The 13083-nt window shown below is 37.2% G+C and overlaps 2 pseudogenes; both read left to right on the forward strand.

Annotated features, from left to right (window-relative positions):
* Window positions 1-558: 558 nt before the first annotated feature.
* On the forward strand, window positions 559-658 carry LOC138812343 (U6 spliceosomal RNA; annotated as a pseudogene).
* A 4828-nt stretch (window positions 659-5486) lies between these two features.
* Window positions 5487-6113, forward strand: LOC138812341 (protein lin-28 homolog A pseudogene; annotated as a pseudogene).
* Window positions 6114-13083: the final 6970 nt, after the last annotated feature.

Consider the following 13083-nt stretch of genomic DNA (forward strand, 5'->3'; position numbering starts at 1 on the left):
TCTCTTGTAACTAAGGTTAGTTTTGTTCCAGTAGACAATCTATGCTGTCAGGGTAAGATATTCTGATTGTTCTGTTCCTACATGGAAGAAGGGTAAAGGGTCAGCTAGACATTTGTGCCAGCAAGACCTCATTTGGGAAATTTTAAGTTGCACAAGTTAAGAAGTAGCTCTTAAGCAAGGCTTACTTTGAATCCATTAGCTCCACAAAGCTAACTCAGTTGTGATAAATAAATACTTGAAAAGCAATCACCTTTGGACTTAGCTGTAAAGGCTTCAAAGTATGATCAAATTTAAAATGAAGAAGACAAAATAGTCATTGACAAAAAATTGCAAATAAAATAAAATTAAATTGAATTAAAAATAAAATTAAAAATAAAATTGCAAATGTGAGCAATTTACCAAACAATGGGTTTTTTCCCATTATACAAAGAATTTTAGAGAAATAAGATCAATAGCATATTTAGGAACAATAAGGGTTCCTAGTTATAAATATTCAACCATGGATATATGCCTGTAGGAAGATTCCATCATTAAGTACTTAAATTTAGAGGATACTACATGTTTCAGCAGCAGGTCTACCCAAATTACAACATTACAGAGATTAACATGGCACTTGCAGAAGGATGATATGAAAATTTGTGAAGTATTCCATATTTTTCATTCTTCAAATGCAAGAAATGAAAAAAAGTTATTAAAAAGTTGATTACAAAAACACAAGTGTAACAAGACCAGTAATTCATAGAATTAAAGGTTAGTTTGACATCAGTATATTAAATCTTCACCTGAGAAAGGCCTTTACTTATCATAACCTTTAAAAAACTTGAAATTAGTTAACATTGTCATTTTATCCCAAAGAAATAAAAAAATACAAGGACCTAGGAAAAAAGGAATCTTAAATTTTTCTATATGGAATGCAATCTGAAAGGACATATTAATGAACATATACATTATATAACAATGTAGAATTCAAATTATTATATGTAGGAGCGAATTAAATAGATTATGGACATTATACAAACATAGATATGCTTTTTTCAGAAAAGTGCCACGAACATCTATAGTGTCTATACTATTCTTTTCAAAATATGTTAAAATTATTTCTGATTTAAAAAAATCACAAACTGTCTTGAAATCATTATAGATGTATACAAACAACTCTTGAATACATTTTGACATCAAAGTCAGAAAATTCACTTGGAAGAATACCATGGAATCCATGAATTTTTAAAGTAAGATATTGCTGTTGCTTTGTATTGTGAAAAAAATTGTAGGGACACAAAGGATGGACTGGCATTTTTGAAATTCAATACACTTAACCATATCATTACAACTTAGGAGAACAATATGTACAATCTTCCACAACTTCAAAGAGGTAGTAATACTTACTTATCCTTTGAAAAATATCAAATGCAGTTTCTTCCAAGTTGTTCTTCAGACCTGGTTTCATATAATGGTTCCACAGAAGGAGATACAGCATATCGTTGTTATTTCTATTCCCAGCAGCGAGATGCAAGGGGGTCAAGAGACTTTTAGTTTGGGGACTGGTATCTGCATCATGATGAATTAAGAAAGAAGCCACTCTGGTATTATTCCACATATAATCACTGTGCAGGTGTGTCTAGCCATTCAGAATTATTGCATGAATATCTGCCTTAAGCTACCAATTCATGGACAATGTCTAAGTGTCCACTCAAGGCTTCCCGATGAAGAGGGTTATACTCATCCTCATCCCTAGTATTCATCTGGGTGGCCTTTTTGGAAAGTAGTCTCCACACCATAGTAAGCTGAATAATTTCAGGATCCAAAAGATGAAATTTCCTTGGGTCCTACTCCATTTTTTTCTTGCAATTGATACTATTCCTCACTTTTTCATCTTACTTCCTGTCTTTATCAGAATTGCCTAACCAGAGACTTTGAGTGTCAGAGGTTATGAGATGTCCATGTTTTTCCCCAATAGTTCACATTGGTTGAACTGGTCAGACAAATCTGGTGAATTTTCTGCATATATTTATTCACCATGATTTATTTATTTTATCTTTTTCCATTTTTACTACTCGAAATTATTCTAACTGGAGAGTAGGGAATTTAGAGAGAGCAGAGGAAAGATTTTCCTCAATATTCAAAGGTACAGACTGAAAATGAGGACCAGTGGTGTCTTCACGTGCAGCTTATTCTAGGAATGAGAAAATAGGAAACAATGCCTTCTATGTAAATGATTTGGGAAATACAATGTTATAGTGTGAGAGAACTCACTATTCAACATATGGGCTTAAAGAGCTTTCTAATAGCTTTCTAATGTTAGTATTTAACATTCGAAAAAATGTATAATGCAATAGTAAAATAGAAGTCCTTTGTATGACTACCTAAATTCTTGTTTTTTTAAAGATATTTGTTGTCATCTAAAAATACGCCTATCTATTGTCTTCAGGTGATTTTGATGATTGAAGATGCTTAATGAGAAGTCAAAATGTATTAGTAGTCCTTTGCTATCAATTAAATTTCACTTTTTCTTCTTGGAGGATATAATGATCAAAGCAAGCAATCAGCAAGCAATCGTTCAGAATCATGCTTCCAGTGCAAGTGAATCACCAGTAAGTAATCTTCGATACCATTATCCACAAAGATTTGTCACAGATACAATCACCCTGCCCTCTCTAGCTGCTTTCCTAGCCTGGACCTATTCCTTCATTGTACAGGAAAAGTGTGATTCAATTGATTTCAGTCATATCTGTTAGTAGAATTATCAAGTATTTAGATTCTTTTTTTTAAAATGAGCTGTGGGGCATGAACTCTGGGCCAGGGCACTATCCTTGAGCTCTTCAAATCAAGGCAAGCACTCTACCACTTGAGCCACAAAACCACTTCTGGATGGTTCTGTTTATGTAGTGCTGATTTGGGAAATGGTAGAGCAGAAAGTGAAATGATGCAACCAAAAATATAAAAACAAAATAAATTAGGATAATTATGGAGCAATCATATTGTCTATGAGAACCATGAAAGAGAGAGAGGAAAATAGATCCAGATGTGCAATGACCTAGCTAGCCACAAAATCCATGCTTCTAATCAATTTACAGAGCAAACAATTTTTTTATTTTTTAAAAGAGATAGAAATAGAATATATGTATTTACTTGAAATTAGTAAATAAATTTTTAGTAGCCTACATAAAGAGTCAGAGCTTTGACCAAATTACAGACAAGAATCTTAAACCTTGGGCTAGGATGGTGGCTCAGTGGTAGAGTGCTTGCCTTGCAGCTTACTACAGTGCGGAGAATACTTTCCAAAAAGGCCACTCATATGAATAATAGGGATGAGGATGAGTAAACCCCTTTTCATTGGGAAGCCCAGAGTGGACACCTAGATATTGTCCATGAGTTGGTAGCTCAAGGCAGATATTCATGCAATAACTCTGAATGGCTGGACACCCATTCACAGTGCTTATATGTGGAATATATTGCAACAGCACACACACACACACACACACACACACACACACATCATCATCATCATCATCATCAAATTTCTTCGTAAGTATTTTTTGCGTATGGTCTTAAGAATAAATTTACATTATTAACTTGAATTTCTGACAGGACAATATCATCACTGTACATCTTGGTTGTATGCTCTCAGTTTTAAATTACTATTTAAGTATGTGCATTAGATAAGTATAGAGAAAAGTAGGAGCCACTCCGGTGGCTCAGGTCTTTAATCCTAGCTAATCAAAAAGATGAAATCTGATGATTGTGCTTTGAAACCAGACCGAGAAAAAAAAGTCCATTAGATTCTGATTTGAAAGTAACCACAAAAGCTTGAAATGGAGCTGTAGGATAAGCATTAAATTGCTAGCCTTGAGAAAACTAAAACAAAAAAAAAACACATTCTGGAACAGAGTCAGGCCCTGAGTTCAAGCTCTAGTATAAGCACCAAACTAATGAATTAATTAATTAATTAAAAATAAATTAAGTGGTCGCATGTGGAGAGGCAGGTAAAATGTAACAATCGTGGACACTGGATTATGTATTATTTTGTAATAAGGCAAGTTATCATTTTTCCTAATCACTAATATTTTATTTGAACTTTTTTGTACAGTAAATCCTGAATTTGGCATGCATGTATATGTGTTTATAAATGTGCGCACATGTGTGTGTATATGCGTGAGTGTGTGCATTTGCAATGTTGCTTGCCAATGTGGACAGAGTGAGGCTGAAAAGAGCTGTGTTGAAATATAGTTATTTATCAGTGTTCCATCCTGTTATTTCAGTGGAACCACCCTTCTGTACATTTTATTTGTCAAATAATAACATCATCATAATCAAAGCATTTACACCATTAAGTTAGATAAAAGAGATCACTTTCAGTTAAAAGAGATCACTTTCAGTTCTTAGTATATATTAGGCAATAAGATACACATATAATTAGGTAGTGAGCTATTGATGTAAGATGACTGTCAGCACAAAATATGTATTTGACCTCTTAAATTGGATATACTTTTAAGATATACTCATGGAGTGCTTTTGACCTACTCGACCAAACAAGTATTACTCGCTGGTTATTCCTGTGAAACTCAAGGTGGATAAACTCTTTCCAGATTTCTGTTGAAAATAATTTTCTTTGTAAGATCATATCTATTCACACTAAGATAATAAACCCCGTATTTTTTAGGTTTGAATATCCCATAATATTGACTGAAAATCAGTATTGTGGATATGTTTGTTAGATATACATTGCAAAAACAAACAAAAAGCATGTGTCACCTCCAGATTGTGGATGCATTTGAAGTTGTTTTGTACATACAAATGTTTCTTCATTAATTGTTCTTTTGTGGGAGTAACTATCACAACTTTAACAAATAAGGCTTTTTGGGTATCTTTTCCAATATAAATAACATCCCAGAGCAAGTCTTGCAATTTCTGAAACCCCTTTGAATATTTCAATGTTATTTCAGTTCATTGACTATACAGCTAAAAACATTTCTGAAATAAACATTGTTAAAATCTGAAAATGTTTATGGATATATAGGCTTTTTATTCATCATTTTATGAAAAGCCAGTTTTTATGAAACTAAAAGATATAGAATAAAAGAATGGAAGTGAATTGGGTGAGCTAATTATTAGTATAACTTTGTTTTCTATTAGCACAATCCTTTGAACGTACATGATGAAGTTAAATTATGTGCTTTTTGACACTATGCTTCAGTTATTTTTAGAATCTTTGTAGTTATAAGAGTTTATTTGTAGTATAAATAAATGTCTTTGAAAATGATTAGGATTAATCTTGTGTTTTGTGTCCTACTCCCCAAAAAAAAGAGTTATTTTCAAGTGTTAATAGTTTATAATTGAATCTTCAGTATCATAAGAAATTTTGAAAAATGGATTGTGCGGGGAAGATGTAGCGACCTCTTCTGCCAACCTGCCCTTTGCCTCCGCACTTCTCTGGGGCCAGCAGCAGCCCGACCAGGGGCCTGGGGCTGCAGGCTCAGACAACGGCCATGGGCTTGGCGTCCAACCAGCAGTTGGGAGGTGGCTGCGCCAAGGCAGCGGAGAAGGCACCCGAGGAGGTGCAGGAGGATGCCGCTCAGGTGGCTGAGGAGCCTCAGCTGTTGCACAGGGCTGGCATCTGTAAGTAGTTCAATGTGCTCAGAGGGTTCGGCTTCCTATCCATGACAGCATGCATAAGGGTAGCACTCGACCCCCTGGTGGACGTCTTTGTGCACCAGAATAAGCTGCACATGGAGGGCTTCCAGAGCCTGAAGGAGGGAGAGGCTGTGGAGTTTACCTTTAAGAAGCCTGCCAAAGGCCTAGAATCCATCCAAGTCACTGGGCCCAGTGGGGTGTTCTGTATTGGGAGTAAGAGGTGGCCAAAGGGGAAGAACATGCAGAAGAGCAGATCCAAAGGAGACAGGTGCTACAACTGTGGTGGTCTAGACCATAATGGCAAGGAATGCAAGCTGCCACCACAGCCCAAGAAGTGCCACTTCTGCCAAAGCATCAACCACATGGTGGCCTCCTGTCCACTGAAGGCTCAGCAGGTCCCCAGTTCCCAGGGAAATCCTGCCTACTTTAGGGAAGAAGAAGAGATCCACAGCCCTGCCCTGCTCCCTGAGGCCCAAAATTGAGCCCCCAGAGTCGGGGGGACAACTCTAGCTAGCAGGAAGTTTCAAGGAGCAGGCATCAATCGGCAAAGTGGAGAAAGTTGGAATATGGATTGGGTTGGCGAGTAGCTGTCTCTTCCATACGTCTCAGGCCAGGATGTCCCAGCATCATCCCATCTTCTCTTTTGATGAGGGGAAGGGGTGATGCATAGTAATCCCATCATGATCTATCCCAATTCAAGTGAGGGGCTTTGGGGGAACCACTTGTGAAACCTGCGTACTTTATATGATAATCTTCACCTGAACTACATGCTTCCCCTCCCTCCCCCCCAGCCTCCAGCTTCTAAAAGTGACCCAGATTGGCAAGTTGTTCCTTTAAAGAAGGATGTGTCCAATTTCTCTTGCCAGAGTGTGAAACAATTAAGCACCAGACCAGCAGATCCAAGGGCTCAAATCCCCAAGGTGTAGTACCCCGGGTAGGAGGACCTGTCAGGAGCAAGGCAGGGTTGTTTTGTTTTGTTTTGTTTTTTGTCTCTCCACCACCTCCTCCCCTCCACATCTTGTTTCCTCATCACCCTATCTTGAGCTGTAGTGCTGGGAGAGCTGGTCCAGGCATTGGGTTGTGATGACAGGCAACATGGGTGACTAGGGAATGGCTGCAAACCTGCTGCTCTGAGCTTCTCCCTGCTCCCGCCCCCATTTCTGGGCCAATGTGATTGTAATTTATTTGTTCCCTTGCATTACTGCACCTTGGGTCCCTGCTTTCTCCAGGATGCCAAACCTGCAATATCTGTGTGAATGACGTATCTTGTGCATTTTAACTTTTTTTTCTTATTATAAATATTCTGGTTTTGTATTTTTATATATTTTAATCTTAAGGCCCTCATTCCTGCACTGTGTTCTCAGGTACATGAGCAATCTCAGAGATAAATGGCCAACAGCTCCAGGTCGGCATAGCAGGAAGACTTTGTTGTTTTTATCACCATGGAGAGCAATCATTTGGAGTGCATAGCCTATTGAACGACTTCATTTTTGCCAATTAGAGCTGGCTTTTTTGCCATAGGGTCCTCTTGAAACCCCCTCAACACTTGGAAATGATTCATGGGAGACTAGGTTTTTAATTAGGTTGCCCCATGACTTGTTCTCCTTCTGCTGGAAGAATGGAAATTAGTCTAAACAGGAAACGGTGGTTCAGACAAGGTAGAAGACGACCAAAGAGGAAGCCAAAGTTAGTAATGATTGTCTAATCCTATGGCTCTGCGACTTGTTTTCTTTCCATATACTATATCTATCCTTTACTAGGTTAGGTTGGGATTACTGTGCAAATAACTGTATATGTGTTTTTTTTCCTCTAAGGAATGGGAATTGATATGTTTGGATTTTAAGACCACAGATTTGTGTCCACCTTCTACTAGCCATGCAGGGATGGATCTATAAAAAGCAAGGACCAAATCCTCAGTCTCGGCTTCCAGGGAAACCCATAAGTGTAAGCCTCTCTCTGGAGCCCGTGTCCTGCCCTGCTGCATAATTGTTCATAGTGTTGTGTTAGCTAAAGGAGAAAAAGGAGGTTTCGTTTACAAGCTGTGAGATCACCACAAACCTACCTCATGTGTTAAAATGGGACAAATGCAATAGAATGCATTGGATGATATGTGTCTGATCCTAGTTTCTTGTCTTCCCACAAATGCTGCCCCCTCTAGTTAATTGTATTTGTCTAGGCTGTGTAGGACTTTACTGAGTTTCTGAGTTGGTCATTTGCTAGATGGCCTAGTTTGTGTAAATAATAATATGTGGGTCTTTTCTCCATGTTCCTTTTGGGGTTTTATTGTTTACAAACTTCTTTTAGAGTTGAGAAAAACAGCCAAAGCATCTTTGACAGAAGGTTCTGCACTAGACAAAAGGATCTGAAGCTAAGTTGGGGGAACTTCTAAAGTGAGGGTCTTGAACCAGTTTTTCTTTTGTTCCCTCACTTCCCCTATTTCCCATTTTGGACTAGATCTTCGTTGGTAAAAATAATAATAAGTCCCTATCCTCTACCCTTTTCTCCCTCAAAAGAAAACCTACATGCCCATACACAGATGACTCTTGGAATGTCTCTTCAACTTTTATGTGACTTATGCAAAGATTCTGAAGATGCTAGTGCTCCAACCTCTCCACCCCCCCCCACACACACCTTGTTCCCAACCTGAGTCCATGTTTTTTTAAACGTAATTCTCATCAAATATGACATTTGTGACCAAACCTGCTCGTTCTGTAATACTAGAGAAAATCAATTGGGCTTTCCATGTAGAAAGTGGGGTCAGCAGACCAGGAAAGGTAATATGAATGTATGTTAAAGTCACTCAGGAACTTGTACACAGGTGCAAGAAAAGTTATGTCAAAGTGGCCACAGATTGTTTAATGGGAGACGAATGTAATGCCGTGTTTACTGCTAGAAACCAAAGCTTTGTGAGAGAACTTGAATTTATGGGGAGGGAGGCTGGAAAAGTGTGTACCTGTCTGTCCTTTCTCTGATCCCCAGACTAAAGCTTCCTTGGGCTTTTATGATACCAGTACTGCGGTGTTTTATTTCATGATTGATTTGTGCTGTACCCGAGTACTTCCTTTCCCCTTTTCTAATCATTTTTTTAAACACATAATGACTCTTCCCTTACCTTTCTTTTCCTGGGAAAATACAATGAAGAAATAAGTAAATGAATACTTAAAAAAAGAAATTTTGAAACAATGTAGTAGTATTGATGTCTTTTTTAGGGGGTGGAGTCTGGTTGTGGGGCCTGAACTCTGGGCCTGGGCGCTGTCCCGCAGCTCTTCAGCTCAAGTCGAGAGCTCTTCCACTTGGGCCACAGCGTCACTTCCGGCTTTTTTCTTTTTGCTTATGTGGTGCTGAGGAATCGAACCCAGTGCCCCATGCATGCATGGAAAGCACTCTACCACTGAGCCACCTTCCAGCTCTTTATGTCTTTTTAAAGCAATTGTATTCAGAAGTTGGAAAGGCTTTAATTCATGCTTAGATCTTGTTTTCTATGATTTTTTTTTGTCCGGTCATGGGGCCTGAACTCTGGGCTTGGGCACTGTCCCTCAGCTCTTCAGCTCGTCTAGTGCTCTACCACTTGAGCCACAGCGCCATTTCGCGCTTTTTTGTTTTTGTTTTTGTTTTTTGCTTATGTGGTGATGAGGAATCGAACCCAGGGCCTCAGGCATGCAAGGCAAGCCCTTTAACCACTGAGCCACCTTCCAAGCCCTGTCTATGATTTTTTATCCTCTCATTCCTAACATTAATGATAGGTCAGTCTGCATTTTTGGGTACATGAAAGGTAAAATACATATCTGGGGTCAAAGTGATTTTTATATCAGTCTTGCTTTAATAGCATTTTAAAGTATACCTTTCTCTCAAAATGTTGGGTATAATAAGCAGTCAAAAAACTTCTAGAGCTGGGAAGGTGGCTCAGTGGTAGAGTGCTTGCCTTGCATGCCTGAGGCCCTGGGTTCGATTCCTCAGCACCTCATAAGCAAAAAGAAAAAAGCCAGAAGTGGCTCTGTGGCTCAAGTGGTAGAGCGCTAGCCTTGAGCTGAAGAGCTGAGGGACAGAGCCCAAGCCCACAGTTCAGGCCCCACAACCGGACCCAAAAAAAAATTTAAAAAAACCTTCTAATTGTAAACAATTTAGGTGAGCTACAATGTGGAAATGATTGGTCCATAAGACATGCAGTCTCTTTCCATCAGGAATTGGGGAGGTCATTCTTTTAGTAAGACAGTGTTAAACAGAGGTAGGGTCCCCAGGCAGTGCAGTGTTGAGTGAAGGGATAGAATATGATTTCTGCTATTTTGACCTAGAAATCAAGAATGTTATTCTTTAGCAGTTCCTTTCACCAGAGAGGTATGTATTGATTATGAACTTTGAGTTTTCATATTACAGTTACCTATTTTCTAACAAAGACAAAGTGAAATATTATGAGTGTACACAATAATTATGGGAAATTTTCCTCGAATTTGTAGACTAAGTGCTAGTATTTTAGTCATGAAATAGAATGAGGTTAATTGATACATTCGTAGATGGACCTCAGGCTAACACATACCATGTGTGCAATGTTGTACTAGTAATTACAACAATGAAGACTTCAATATCATCATCAGAGAATTAAAAATGTAAGTAGTTCCACTTTATGCAATTACTCTGAGGATTAAATTAGATACCAAGGGTAAAGTATTGGAAAAACAACGAACTAGCATTTGGCAAATTCTACCTGTTATTTTATCATGTGATGAATTCTAACATTTTTACTCTGATTTTATATTGTGTCTCTTTATGATGTGCAATGTGATGTATTGATATTCATTGCATTGATCATTTTTTTGTCACTATAAGGAAAATACCTGAAAAGAAAATTTCTGAGGAGGAAACTACTATATTGTTTCATGGTTTAAAAGAACACAGTTTAAGATCTCCATTGTTTTTAATTATATTTTTATTATCTTAACTAGTTGTACAAGGGAATTTCCATTCTATAAGTCATGTTTTTATGTACAATGGATCTTTATATAACTATTCCCTACCCTTCAGAATCTCACCAGACTTTAATTTTTTCTAGTTTCATACTATCTTCATTGAATATTTTGTCTTCACTTTCTTCCTCCATAACTTTCTTTATTCCTTCCCATTCACTTCCCCTCACACCTTCCAAGTGATAGTTTCCCAGTATTCATTTTGTTGGATTAAAAATTTAATTTGATAAAAAATGACATCATTTAAATACTCCTCTGCAAATAGCATGATTTGGTTAATATTGCTGTGTAAACTTGTATAAAGTTCTAGCTTCCAAATATGAGACAGAACATGGGTCCTTTTTGTGTCTGGCTCTGATTTAGTTTACATATTTTTACATCTATCCATTTCATTGCAAATAACGTAACAGTCTTCATAATGGATAGGTACAATCCACTTACGTATATATGACACACTTTTGCCAACCATCACTCCGCCAAAGGACATCTGGGCTGTTTCTATAACTTGGCTACAGTGAATAGTGCAATAGTGAACATGGTTGTGAAAGTGATTTTACTGTAACCTTTTGGAAGAATTCATCACTATCTTTCTGGGAGCAGTCCTCTAACTTGTTTTCCAGAATAAGCACATCCTTCCCTTCATCTCCATCACAACGTTTTGCAAGTCCTCAAAAACACACTACCCTATATAGGTCTCAATAAGCTAAAAGCACACAGTGCCCATATTCTTTCAATACATTTTTAATAATTGTACTTATAATTTACGGAACACCTTCTATGTACTTTCCTGTTGTGGGAATGAGAGACATAACAGACTGAAAGTAAGAAATATGCATTTTAGTTAGCTATTATCATATTTAAAATCTTTTTCAGCTCTAACTCATAGCCTCGCTTACTATTATTTTAATCTTTATATGATTACTTCATCTATCGCCTAAATTATAACAGGTGAGTTAAATACAAAGGCAAAAATTGTGGTTTGATTTTGACACTCATGTGTGAGGATGCACAATATGGGCAAATAGAAGGATTGGAATAAATAGCAGTTATCCTTTTTGCTAAAGTAGAGATGGTTTTCCCAAACTGATTCTCACAATTCATATTGCATTCAACAAAAAGAAACATGTAACACTTCTCTTTGTTTTGCTCCTTATTAACTTTTGTTTCCATTTTATTTTATAATGAAGGATGATTTCATAAATCTACTGTAGATGAAAAAATATGTTGAAATATTTCTATCTATGCATTGATCTATACATACACACATATATTACACAGGTTACAATGATAATTTATAACTTCTGTAACTATACAATTTACTAAATTATTAAAAACATCGACGGCTCATGCCTGGAATCCTGTTTGCTCAGGAGGCTGAGATCTGACAATCGTGCTTTGAAACCATCCTAGGCAGGAAAGTCCATGAGCCTCTTATCTCCAAACAACCAACAGAAAATCAGAATTGGAACTGTGGTTCAAAGTATTAGAGTGGTATCCTTGAGAGAAAAAGCTCAGGGACATCACCCAGGCTCTTAGTTCAAGAACTATAATCTACCTCCAAAAATCTATTTAATTTACACCTTTGTAAGTAGAGTATTTCCATCACCCAAATGCACATCCATGCACATTTGCAAAGTAACTCTGTTTTGTCTGAAGTACCAATAAACATTATCACTAAAGTAGAAAGCATTGGAACGTAGGTTCATTCTATCTCTCTCATAGATTTTTCTCCACTCAAATACTCAAGTGTTACAATTGTTCTAATTATTTAAAATCATAGTTTTTGTCTTAATTACCTCTAATATTAGAGTTTGAATTGAGTGTTTTGTGCCACTTAAATGTGTGTTCTTACCACTTTGTCATGCCCCCAGCCCTAAGTTATCCTGATTATTTTTCAGCAAGAAACTGATCTTTGCTCTCAGTTTACTTGATGTTATTCTTCCTGGAATTAAGAATAACAGGTGCATTGTGTACAGAACTTTCTGTTCAGTCTGGGCTTTAGCCACTATCCTCACAATATTGCATTCCCATGTAGTCAGGATTTTCATAAGCTTGTCAGAGCTGATTTTTTTTAAATCTTTCATTTCCTGCAGGTTCTTGAGTACTGAATTAATTAGTGTTTTCTTGGGTTGTTTTGTTTCATTTGAATCTCTGTGTTGAGTTGTTCCTCACATTTCCTTTTGTTTCTTTCCCTCAAGTTCTTACCTAAAGTGCTGAGAAACCAATTCTTCTTTCTCAAGATAGTCAGGGTGAACATTATTTATTCCAAAGCAATTTCAGTGACATTTAAACACCTTCATATCTATGAATGGTAAACACATGCTAAGTGCTGAGAAGGGTGTTTTTATTTTCATGGCAGCCTTTGGCATACACAGGCAGATCATGAAATATATGAATAAAATAAAACTACAGATGCATGCCTGGAGGAGAAAAAGCTATTATTAATTGTTTGACAGAGGTTTCTCTTCTAGGGAAAGAAAAATATTGCTTG

Source organism: Dipodomys merriami, unplaced genomic scaffold (assembly GCF_024711535.1).
Source record: "Dipodomys merriami isolate MVZ:Mamm:240054 unplaced genomic scaffold, mDipMer1.0.p SCAF_564, whole genome shotgun sequence".
NCBI classification, from domain to species: domain Eukaryota; kingdom Metazoa; phylum Chordata; class Mammalia; order Rodentia; family Heteromyidae; genus Dipodomys; species Dipodomys merriami.